This window comes from Arachis ipaensis, chromosome B06 (genome assembly GCF_000816755.2).
Source record: "Arachis ipaensis cultivar K30076 chromosome B06, Araip1.1, whole genome shotgun sequence".
NCBI classification, from domain to species: domain Eukaryota; kingdom Viridiplantae; phylum Streptophyta; class Magnoliopsida; order Fabales; family Fabaceae; genus Arachis; species Arachis ipaensis.
Window position 1 is genome coordinate 33,683,896 of NC_029790.2, and position 13,202 is coordinate 33,697,097.

A 13,202-nucleotide genomic window follows, 5' to 3' on the forward strand; every position below is an offset into this window, starting at 1 on the left:
CCACTTTTTATATCATGTAGGTGTACCTCGGGGTGAAGGTTTAGGATGTTGATCGCTACTTTGGTGAAACAGGTCACATATTCCCTTAACTCTCATTATGTCCTTGCTTGATAGTGTTCAGATAGTCGAAATCATGTAGATAGATGGAAGATGCAGCGAACTGATCTTCGAATTGCTTAGCAAGCTCCTGGAAGCATGAGATTAAACCTGTAGACAAAGATGAAAACCAATTAAGTGCAAAGCCGTCCAAAAAGGTAGGAAAATGATGACACAAAATAGGATCAGAAGCACTGTTCACTATCATCATAGATCGAAACTTCTTGACATATTTTCTCAGATGTCACATGCCATCGTAGGGAGTTAAAGTTATTGGTAGTGTGAAGTTCCTAGGTAGTTTGAAAATTTATGACGTTGACTATAAATGGTCCAACAACGTTGTCCAATTCGTCATCGTCATCGTTTTGCTGGTCTCTCTCTGATTGTTGAGTTTTTCCGAGATGTATGTTGAATTAGAATTTTCTTCCTTGTCTTTTGGTTGCTCATTGTCATTGTTTTCAATCCGAGCATTGGTTAACTCGACTATTTGATTTGTCATTCGTTGGTTTTCTTCCGCCATACGCTGATTAGCTTGTTGTAGCCCTGTTACCATCCGAAGAAGTTCGAATGGTGTGGGAGGAGGCTAGTTAGCCATGAACAGGTATGGGAGTTTTGGAACCTAAAGAAAGAAGGGTTTTTGTTTCTAGTCCCCACTATGGGCGTCAATTGTTCTTGTGGAGGTTGGCCACTGTATAGCTCGTCCGCCGATGAGTATCTGCGAGCTTTCCGTCGGAATGAGTTATACATCAGTAATGAGAGAATAAGGGATTGGGTACCTGCAAAAGGCACTCCGACGCTCAAGTCAATAAGTAAATAATAGGCTTTATAAATTGCAATAATCTAAACAATCTTCTTACCCTTTCCTTTATATCTGAAATGAAGAGTAATGGTTATCTTCTCAAATAATAAAGTTTTAAACGGAAAATAATAGCATATCTGAGTATTTTGATATTTGTTTGAATGATTGTTATTAATAAGTGATCTATATATTCATAGTTGAATTACATATAACCGATGTATAATAATCATATCAGTTAGTCTATTAGATCGATGTCATATAATTCAGTGTTAATGATTTAAATGTTGTAACGCTTATAACCGAATTAAAAGGATTATTTTCGAGTTATACATTATTATTCCATATGTTATTACAAATTATAACGGACGAATAAGTTAATATCTATTTTTAAGACATAAATTAGCGTTATTATTAATAAAAGTTTTAAACTTTTAGTAAATAAATAATAATAATTTAAATATTTAGCTGAACTCTATATATCTATTATGGAAGACAAGTAGTAATAAATGGAGAGTAGCGTACTAGTGTCGCGTTTGAGATGAGGGGTGGCAGGGCTTCCCATCTTTTGAAGGCATTTAACAAATCATCTTTATTTTGTATTTATTGAATGTTGAGACTGAAAAGGCCCACTATTTATTCCATGAAAATGACCAATCTTAATTATTATGGTTTCCCTTTGGCGATTCGGACCTCTCGGAAATTAATAGAAAATAAAATAGTACGATAACACTAGCTACCAGCTATATATTCTGTCAGATTATTGAGTTGGAGTCATAACTTGATGAAATTCCGGGCTTGCACTCTTACGTGGCTGTATTTTTTTATGGAAACAAACTAAGATGAGATTCAAAAGTTCACTTATTGCTTCATCAGGTGTTTCAGAGGCAGGAAGCCATGTTATTGTATTAAGCAGTTATAACAATAATATTCGTATTTTATTTCCCTTTTATTTGCTACTAACATTATGTTGATTATGGAGGAGGAGTGGTGGGAGCAAAAAGGTCGCTATCATTATATAGTTTGTCGAAACCCTTTCATTGTGAAGCACATATTTGTTATGATCGTAAAGTAATGGGGTTCCTTTTATTTACTTATAAAATTAAAACAATGCTAAATTGATTAGATTAAAGAGGACGAAATAATTCCAGGTATATGAGTAAGGATAATTCAAAACTCTGCGCCAAACTAATAATGGTTTATCTATGTTCTCTCGATTTATATATAGTTTATTTATTTAAAAAACAATGCTAAATTAATTAGATTAAAGATGTCAGGATAATTCCAGGTATATGAACCAGGATTATTCGGAACTCAGCGCCAAACTAATTAATAATGGGATATCTATATATGTTCTCTCAATTTATATACAGATATACTCAATAGACCAATATCAATATTACGAAAAAAGTAAAAAAGTCTTATGTCGTTAAGATTGTATATTTAGATTAAATAATACTTGAGTCTTATTATATTTTCTGTTTATAACAAGACTATATATATATATAATTCTCTATTTTTTACCACTTATTTTTATCTTTCATCATATATATCTTTTTAACTAGTTATTCTACTAATTTTCTTCTCACATGCATGTTCAAATCACTTAAAATATTTTTATATACAATCTTTTTATAAGAGGTGCTATTTCAAATCTTCTTCTTATATCTTATGTTTTATGTTTTGCTCTTTATCCATCTAAACATCTTTATCACTCTTGTATTATGGTTTGGTTTAATAAATATTTTATTTTTGAAAGTAGTTTATAAAAATTAGTTTTTAAAAAATAGTTTATAAAAGAGTTTCGCTAAGGAATCAACTAGGGTTTAGCTAAATTTCTGCCAACTTTTTAATGGATTGGATTTCGAAACCCGTCTTAACAAAGATAAGTTGATATACATGGATGTTTCTTCTGCTAAGCATTATAATGTTTCTTTTTCATACTAAATAAATATTTTTTAATATATTTTTCGAATTTTTTGTATTGCAAATGTGGATATTTCTAATTTTTTAAGAATTATATGGTTTTTTTTTAAATCCTATAGTTGGACATTTCTTTTGTTAAGCATTATGATTTTTTTTTTTGGTTAAGTATTTTTTTTCGTCCTTAACGTCTTGGGTCAAAATCAAAATCGTCCCCGACTTTTTTTTGTTATTAAAAGCATCCCAACGTTACAAAATGTTATAAAATCATCCTTTCTACAAAAAATAATAATGCTTTGACAATTTTACCCTTAAAACAAAAATAAAAAAAAACTCTTCCCCTCCTTCGCCACTAACCCCCTCCCTCTGTCTTCCTGCATCTTCATCATCTACGCATCCATCACCTCTCTCTCTCTCTTTCTCTTTTTCTCTCTTCACCATCAACACCACCACCACCACCACCACCGCCCCACCCACTATCCTTAACTCTTTTCACTTGAATTCCTTACCCAACACAACTCCAACAGCCAACATAAAACCACACTCAAACCTCAACAATGCACAATCTGGTCAGGAATCCATACAAAAATAAAATAAAACAAAACTCAATTCAATGGATCAGTAGACTAATAGAGAAAAGTTAGATCTTGTTTACCAACCAATGCACTGCTTTCTCACTCTTTCTTCTTCTGCAATGACAGTGCCTTAACGCAAATTTTGCAATTTGAACAAGTGGTTCAGTTAGTTAGCATCATTAACAGAAAAATAGAAGGAATGAGGAAGAAAGAAGTTGAAACTTGGAAAGCAGGGTCAGGGGGTCTGAGAGTTTGGTTATATTGGCAGTGGAGCGTGTCTGAGAGTAGGAGAAAGGTAAAATTTGGTGGGGGGGAGAGAGAGAGATCATATTATTTTTATTTTTGTTTTAAGGGTAAAATTGTCAACGCATTATTATTTTTTGTAAAAATGATGATTTTATGACGTTTTGTAACGTTGTGGATGATTTTAATAACAAAAAAAGGTCGGGGACGATTTTGATTTTGACCTAAGACGTTAGGGATGAAAAAAATACTTAACCCTTTTTTTTTATATTAAATGGATATTTTTTTATATATTTTTGTAACTATTCAAAAACAGTCTGTGCTCCACCACCCCTTCTTCTTTAAACAACTCCTAAAGCTAAATCAGATTGTACTTTCCACAAAACTGCACCACTGAACTTATCGTTGCAAAGAATCATTCCAACTGCACCAGCCTCCATAGCCACAAGGCCCTTCTCCACTCTCGCGGTCTCGCCTCTACTACGAACCATTATTTTTCCCTTCGCCTTCTCTGCATCAGTTGTTCCTATCTTGCACAGAATACTGCACCACAACCACAACAAGAAACAGTTTATTATATCTTCGGATCGGAATTGGAAAAACTAAATTCAAGAAGTAGGTTATTGGATTCTTATGTGTGTCCATCAGTTGCATTAGCCAATTTTGCATCTAAACCACTAATGAGTGGGTAAAATTTCTTTTGCGGCATATGGTGCACGAAATCGCAATCACACTTTTGCAATTCCGCACAACTAACCAGCAAGTGCACTGGGTCGTCCAAGTAATACCTTACGTGAGTAAGGGTCGATCCCACGGAGATTGTCGGCTTGAAGCAAGCTATGGTTATTTTGTAATTCTTAGTCAGGAAATTAAAAATAAAAATGGTTGGGTTTATGAAGAGTAATTAATATAAAATAAATAATACTTGTTATGCAGTAATGGAGAACAGGTTGAGGTTCTGGAGATACTCTGTCTTTTGAATCTCTGCTTTCCTACTGTCTTCTTCTTCACGCACGTAGGTCTCCTTCTATGGCAAGCTGTACGTTGGTGGATCACTGATAAACTACTATTTCATAGTTTATCTTGTGCTCAATTGATTGGTTTTTATCAACTCTTTACCCACTTATTCATACTATTTGCATGTTTTACATTCTCCTTCCTGATTTTATGCTATGGTTGAAAACATGCTTCTTTGGCCTTTAAATTAATTATTATTAATCCTCTCTTATTACCATTTGATGTCTTGATATGTGTGTTAAGTATTTTCAGAGACTATAGGGCAGGAACGGCTCAGAGGATGGAAAGGAAGCATGCAAAAGTGGAAGGAATACAAGAAGCTGAAGGAACTGCTAAGCTGTCCAGCCTGACCTCTTCGCACTCAAACGGTCATAACTCGAGCTACAGAGGTCCAAATGATGCAGTTCCAGTTGCGTTGGAAAGCTAACGTCCGAGGCTTCACAAAAATATATAATTTGCCATAGCTGTTCCAAAGCCAGGCGACGCGAACGCGTAGATCACGCGGATGCGTGACCTGGCAAAAACCCAATCTGCGCAAACGCGTGGACGACGCTTCCGCGTCACTTTCCCGCAATCTGTACGTACCAGAAATCACTGGGGGCGATTTCTGGGCTATTTTTGACCCAGTTTTCGATCCGAAAAACACAGATTAGAGGCTATAAAGTGGGGGAATGCATCCATTCAACAACATATCTTCGATTATTCACTTTTCATAATTTAGATGTAGTTTTTAGAGAGAGAGGTTCTCTCCTCTCTCTTAGGATTTAGGATTTCTTCTTCTCAATTTCCAGGTTCAATGTTCCTTTTATTTATTTTTTCAATTTAATTTATGAACTTTTCCATGTTAGATTTGAATATCTTATTTAATATAATTTGAGGTATTTCAAATTCGATTTTGCTTTGCTTTATTTATGTTATGGATGCTTTTAATTTAATTTAGATATTTTCTTCCTTTTGGCGTTGGTTAAGTAATTGGTAACACTTGAGTTATCAACTCAGAAGTGGTTGAAATTGGCATATTACTGATTGATCTGGATCACTCTAAAGCTAGTCTTTTCAAAGGGATTGACTAGGACTTGAGGATTAAATTAATTAGTCCACTTGACTTAATTAAGTGGGATTAAAACCCAATTCTCATCACACCTGATAAGGATAATTATGATAGGAATTCCAATTCTCATACCTTGCCAAGAGTTTTATTAATTATTAATTTATTTTTCTTAGCAATTTATTTCCTTGTTCAAACCTTTTAAACACACCAAAATATACCTTTCATAACCAATAATAAGTACACCTCCCTGCAATTCCTTGAGAAGACGACCCGAGGTTTAAATACTTCGGTTATCAATTTATTTAGGGGTTTGTTACTTGTGACAACCAAAACTTTTGTAAGAAAGAAATTCTTGTCGGTCTAGAAGCTATACTTACAATGGAAATTTATTTGTGAAAATTCTAGATCGCGCGAGAGTTTCGTTCTTCAATCACTGTTGTCAATGGCTACCAGCCGTCCTCTCAGTGAAAAGGGTCTATGTACATGGCTAATCATCTGTCGGTTCTCACTAATATTGGAATAGGATACATTGATCCTTTTGCACACTGTCACTGCGCCCAGCATTCATGAGTTTGAAGCTCGTTACAGTCATCCCTTCCTGGATCCTACTCGGAATACCACAGACAAGGTTTAGACTTTTCAGATCTCAGGAATGCTGCCAATTAATTCTAGCTTATACCACGAAGACTCTGATCTCACAGATTTGAATGCTCTGTTGTCAGGAGATGTAATCAAACGTATGAGCCAGGAACCCAAGAGATACACACTCAATCTAAGATAGAACGGAGGTGGTTGTCAGGCACGCGTTCATAAGTTGAGAATGGTGATGAGTGTTACGGATCATCACATTCATCATGTTGAAGTGCAAGTGAATATCTTAGAATAGAAACACGCGTGATTGAATGAAAAATAGTAGTAATTGCATTAATTCATCGAAACATAGCAGAGCTCCTCACCCCCAACCATGGAGTTTAGATACTCATGCCGTAGAAGATACAAGTTCTGATGTAAAATATCATGAGGTACATAGTAAGTCTCTAAATGTAGTTTTTATACTAAACTAGTGACCTAGGTTTACAGAAAATGAGTAAACTAAGGTAGATAGTGCAGAAATCTACTTCCGAGGCCCACTTGGTGTGTGCTTGGACTGAGCATTGAGCTTTACATGTGTAGAGACTTCTCTTTGAGTTAAACTCCAGGTTACAGCTTGTTTGTGGCATTTAAACACTGGTTTGTAACCTGTTTCTGATGTTTAACTTTAGAATAGGGCAGGAAGTTGGCGTTTAAAAGCCAGTTTGCGTCATCAAAACTCGGGAAAAGTATAAACTATTATATATTTTTGAAAAGCCCTGGATGTCTACTTTCCAACGCAATTGAGAGCGTGCCAATCGGGTTTCTATAGCTCCAGAAAATCCATTTCGAATGCAGGGAGGTCAGAATCTAACAGCATCTGCAGTCCTTTTTCAGCCTCTGAATCAGATTTTTGCTCAGGTCTCTCAATTCCAGCCAGAAAATACCTGAGATCACACAAAAACATACAAACCCATAATAAAGTCTAGAAATATGATTTTTTACATAAAAAATAATAAAACTATACTAAAAAGTAGCTAAATCCTACTAAAAACTATATGAAAATACCCCCAAAAAGCGTATAAAATATCTGCTCATCAGCATACCATGAGCAAGGCTTTCACCCTGAGAGTATATGCAAGATTAGAATTGATATCCTCGTCTGAGTAAAAGATTGAACCTTTTGAAAGTTTTTGTTACCTTGTAGCGCTCTCCATTCTCGAGTTCAACAACAGCGTTCTCCATTCTTTTATAGTTTTTAATTAGGTTTAATTAATCAGTTTCTAATTATTTAAATTTTGAATTTAAAAAATTTAAAATTAATTATTAACTTTTTCTTTATAAAAAATTGTAGCATCTATATTTAACAAATTAAATTAAAAATAGTTTTCAATATGCATTAATATATGAATACTACTAGTACTCCAAATTTAGTAGCTATTGTGTAACACTAGTAGGTGACAACTGTATAAAGAATATGAGGAGGTAGCTAGTATGATAGCTCTTATAAAGAATATGAGGAGGTAATTTTTATTACTAATGTAATAGACACATTTATCTCTTCTTTAGCTTGCATAGCAGAACTTTCATTTTTCACCAAAAAATTTATAGCTCATAACAGATTTTATCATGGTGCGGTGAGTATGGAGAAGCTGTAAATATTGCTATGCGAGAATTGTGAACTTTGCCTTTTCCTTCTGCTACATCCATAGCAGATCGAGAAGTGGGAGTGGATAATCTAAAAAATTTGCAACTGCAAACATTTTCTGTGAGTGATTTATAAAATCTCACAAGATTGATGAATCAACTTATCAGCCTTCAAATGCAAGTAGGGAGATCAACATTGAACCAACCAGACAATTCCCTTCTACCTCCATCCAAATAAAAGCCCAGGTTAATCACTAACTCAAACTCCTCTTAAAACTCGAAATTATCACTCATGAGCGAGATCGATTTGTCTATCTATCAAATCAAAGAACAAGTTGGGATTCATTGATGAAACCATTCTAAAACCTAAAAAAACTAACTTAACCTATGAAGTTTGGGAGAGATGCAACACCTTTGTACCATCGTGATTGCATTTTTCTCTAAGTACAGAAATTTTTCAGAGTGTTCTTTGATGTAATGTGGCATCGGAGCTCTGGAACGATCTCAAGCATAGATTCTATGAACGTGATTTGTTTCTGATAGCTGATTTTCAAGGGGAGATGTTTACGATGAAGTAGGGAGATCTATCCATCACTGCATATTTCACTAAACTTAAGGGAATTTGGGAAGAACTTGATGAGTTCAAACCAATCCCAACTTGTGCCTGTGAAGCATCATGCTTATGTGGACTGAAGATCATAAGAGAGTATAAAGACCAAGAACATGCGATTAGAAGTTTGAGAAGGTTTAATGAACAATACACAACAGTGAAATCACAGATTATGTTGATGGTGCTACTGCCCAGTGTGAAGTCCATCTACTCTTTGCTTTTGCGGCAAGAATGAAAATTAACCAACTCAGCTCAAACTGAAGAAAAGGTGCTGATTAATGATGTCAATGTCGGAGGAACTAGTAATGAAAATAATAGAAGGTTTGGTATGACCTTCAATGCAAATTCTGGTATCACAAGTCGAGGTGGCAGAGGCAAACGTGGCCGAGGTCAAGGCAGAATTAGTGGTGGAAGAGAAATGATGAGAAGTTTTTCTCATTGCGGGAAGGCTAGACACACCATAGAGACCTACTACCATAAGCATGGATTTTCTCCTCATTTGCAAAAGAAATTTAGAGTAGCAAATGTGAACAATATGATTGTTGCTGAAAAAAGATGCAGAGATGGCAACATACCTAATTTGAGTTCAACTCAAGAGGAGAATAATAAAAACCTAGATAATTTGTTTTTCGAAGATAAAAAACAAGTTTTGATTTTTCTATTCCAGTAACATAAAGGTGATCCTGCTCATAGCTCTCTTCAAATACAAGCCATAAACATAGTGATAGTTCTTCAGCAGGTATACACTATATTTTATCAATTTTTCACATCTCTTTACACACACATGACTGGATAATTGACACTGTTATCACTGCACATGTTATTTTTTCTCTTCGTACTTTTCACTCTCATCACACAATAGATCCTGTATTAATCAAATGTCCAAATGAAACTGAGACCACAGCAACAATTAGTAAAATTATAATTTTAATTTGTAATTTTTACCTTACAAATGTGTTATATATGTCCTCTTTTAATTTTAATCTCATATCTGTGTCTGAAGCAACTAATTTTTTACCTTATTTAACTGTGAGATACAGGACAATCTTTTCTTAAAGATGATTGGTCATGCTAGACAAAGAGGTGACTTGTATATCTCCAATACAGATGTAACTTATGTCAACTTAAAAGCAAAGAATAGAGAACTAGTCAACACCAACAATTCAGTTAGTATTGTTGTTGTCACAGATTCTATAAATCATGAAATTTGGCATTGTAGGTTAGGACATGTCTCAATTGATAAGTTACAGAAAATGAAAAAGAGTTATATTGTTATTGTATGTCCATTAAAAAATGAGCTTTATGAACTATGCCATTATGCAAAACAAAGAAGACCGTCTTTTCATTTAAGTCAAACAAAATTTGTCAACTTATTTAATTAGTGCGTATGGATATTTGGGGACCTATTTCTGTCACATCTTTTGCTGGTCATAAGTATTTTTTTAATAATGGTAGAAGACAAAAGTAGGTTCACTTGGCTATTTTTTATGAAAAATAAAAGTAAAACTCTTTATTTTGTCCAAAAATTTGTGCAACTAATTGAAACCCAATTTCAAACAAAAAAAAAACATCAGGACTGATAATGGAGCTTAATTTATCATGAGTTTTTTTTTATGAAAAATAGGGAATAATTCCTCAAACTTCATGTGTTGAGACACCTCAACAAAATAGAATTATAGAATGAAAACATCAAAATATTTTGAATATTGCTAGAGCGCTCATTTTTAAAACCATCTTCCTAAATTTTTTTGGAGATATGCTACATCACATGTTGTACATATTCTCAATAAAGTGCCTAATTTATCTATTAATAATAAATGTCCTCATCAGATATTTTTTAGTAAAATGCTAAACATTCAACACTTTAGAATTTTTGGATGTTTTGTATTTGGTTCAACTTTTGTTGCAAATAGAAAAAAATGGACAAAAGAGGAAGAAAATGTTTTTTTTTTTTTACTTTAAAACAGGAACAACAATTTTTTATATCTAGAAATGTAATTATTTATGAAGATTCCTTTCCACATAAGAATAATCAAATTTCTCATCAATTTAAACATGTTTCCAATTCTATTTCCAACACAATTGATGTTCAACCACAGCCAACCTTACTCATTTCTTTGAGTTTACTAGCAGCACTACCATCACATACTCCCATCATATGATGAAAATCAATCTAATTCTCAGCCCACTGATATTAATCTGCCTTCTTCACTAAGCAGATCTCTTAGAGAAAGATACAAGTCAACATACTTTGATGATTATGAATGTATGAAAATTACTATCTCTGATAGCATAGTCCAATCATCATTCACAAAATATTATCCTATTTTTAATTATTTGAGTTACAATTTTCTGTCACTATCACAATCACACAAAGCCTTTTCCATTACAATTTTTATAAATTCAAAACCAAAGAGCTATGAGCAGGCTATTTTGAATGATTATTGGCAGAAAACAACCAAAGTTGAGCTTGAAGCATTGGAGGAAAACAAGACCTGAAAACTTACTACTTTACCAAAAGAGAAGCATGCAATCGGATGTAGATGGGTATTTAAAAACAAGTATAACTCTAATGGGACTATAGAAAGACACAAAACATGGTTTGTGGCCAAGGACTTCACTCAAATACAAGGATATGACTATTTTAATACATTTAGTCCTATAATCAAAATGACTACTCTTCGTGTACTCTTAGCCATTGTAGCTAGTAAGAACTGGTTTATTCATCAATTAGATGTGATCACTGTCTTTCTTCATGATGATCTACCTGAAGAAGTTTATATGAAGTTGTCCCCTGGTTTAAATGCGTAACCAGGACTGGTTTGCAAACTAAAATGGTCCTTATGTGGTCTTAAGCAAGCAAGTCGTTAGTGAAACTCTAAGTTATGCTCTGTCTTGATTGCTTCTGGTTACTCATAATCAAAGGCAAATCATTCTCTTTTCACCAAATCTTCTCCAATAGGTTTCTCTTCCATTCTTGTTTATGTCGATGATTTGGTTCTGGTGGGGGATGACATAGAAGAGATTAAACGTGTGAAGATGAAATTCGACACTTTGTTTAAAATCAAAGATTTAGGCAAACTAAAATTCTTCTTGGGCATGGAAGTTGTAAGGAGCAAAAGGGGAATAGCTTTATATCAAAGAAGGTATACTCTTTCCTAGAAGAGTATAATTTATTAGATTCAAAATCAGCCAGCACACCTATGAATTATTCAGTTCATCTCTCAAAATCATCAGAAACATTATTGAATGATGCTAAGCCATATAGAAGACTCATTAGAAGGTTCATATACCTCACTAATACCAAGCCTGACATAAGCTTAGCCGCTAGCATGTTAAGTCAATTTCTATATTGTTTCACATATGAGCACTTCAAAGCAGCTTTACATGTGTTGAAGTACTTGAAATGAGCTCTTGAAAAAGGATTAGTTTTTGAGTGTTTGTGATTTATCCCTCTGTGGTTTCTCAGATTCCGATTAGGGTACATATCCAGATACCTAAAGATCAGTGTTCGATTTGGTGTCCTAGAAAAGTAAAAAATAGCAAATAGTTGCTCGATCATCTTCGGAGACAGAGTATCGAGCAATGACTCTTGCAACTTGTGAGGAAATTTGGCTTATGTATATCTTGAATGATTTCAAAATCAAGTTACCAGGTCCTATGACACTATTTTGTGACAACTAATTTACTTGATATATTGCAGCTAACCCCATATTTCATGAAAAGATGAAACATATTGAGATTGATTACCACAAAGTTAGAGAGAAAGTTCAAGATAGTTCCCTAAAGCTCATTCCAATTCCATTAAGAGAACAACTTGCAGATGTCCTTACAAAGGCACTTTCACCAGGTCCTTTTGAAGAGATATATAATAAGGTAGGAATGTGTAATTTGTACACTCTCAGTTTAAGGGAGGCTATTAATGTATAAATACATGAATACTATTAGTACTCTCAATACTCCTAGTTTAGTGGGTATTGTGGGACACTAATAAGTGACAGCTGTATAAAAAATATGAGGAGGTAGCTAGTATAACAGCTGTATAAAGAATATGAGGAGATAACTAGTATAATATATTTTTTTTCTTTTTCTTTCTTTTTGGTTATATATAGCTGCACCTTCAGCCTTTGTAAAAAAGTTATTTTTTCACTAATGCAATAGACATATTTTTCTCTTCTTTAACTTGCATAGCAGAACTTTTATTTTTTACCAAAAAATCTACAACTCAACAAATTTCACCAATACGTACAAATAACAATACATGCGTTTGGTAAAATAGTTTTTAATTTAAAAATACTAAAATATAATAAACGACATTAATGTAAGAATTAAATTTAAATATTAATTAATATGTAGAATTATATTAGAGTTTTTAATTTTTATAAGCACAATCTCTCATTGAAAAACTTTATCTTAAGTGTTTTTAAAAATACATTATTTTTGAAAATTACAAATACAAATATATTATTTTTTTTAATTTACCAACGTAAAATAAAAAATTTATACTTTTAAAAAGTACCTCTTTAAAAAATTTTACCAAACTAAGCCTAAATTTATGTTCATATTATATTTTACTACACAATACATAATTCGTCTAATAAAAATATCCTAAAATAGAACAACCCCAATGCGTAACAAAAAAATAGAGTATGTAATATTTTTTATATGTTATCA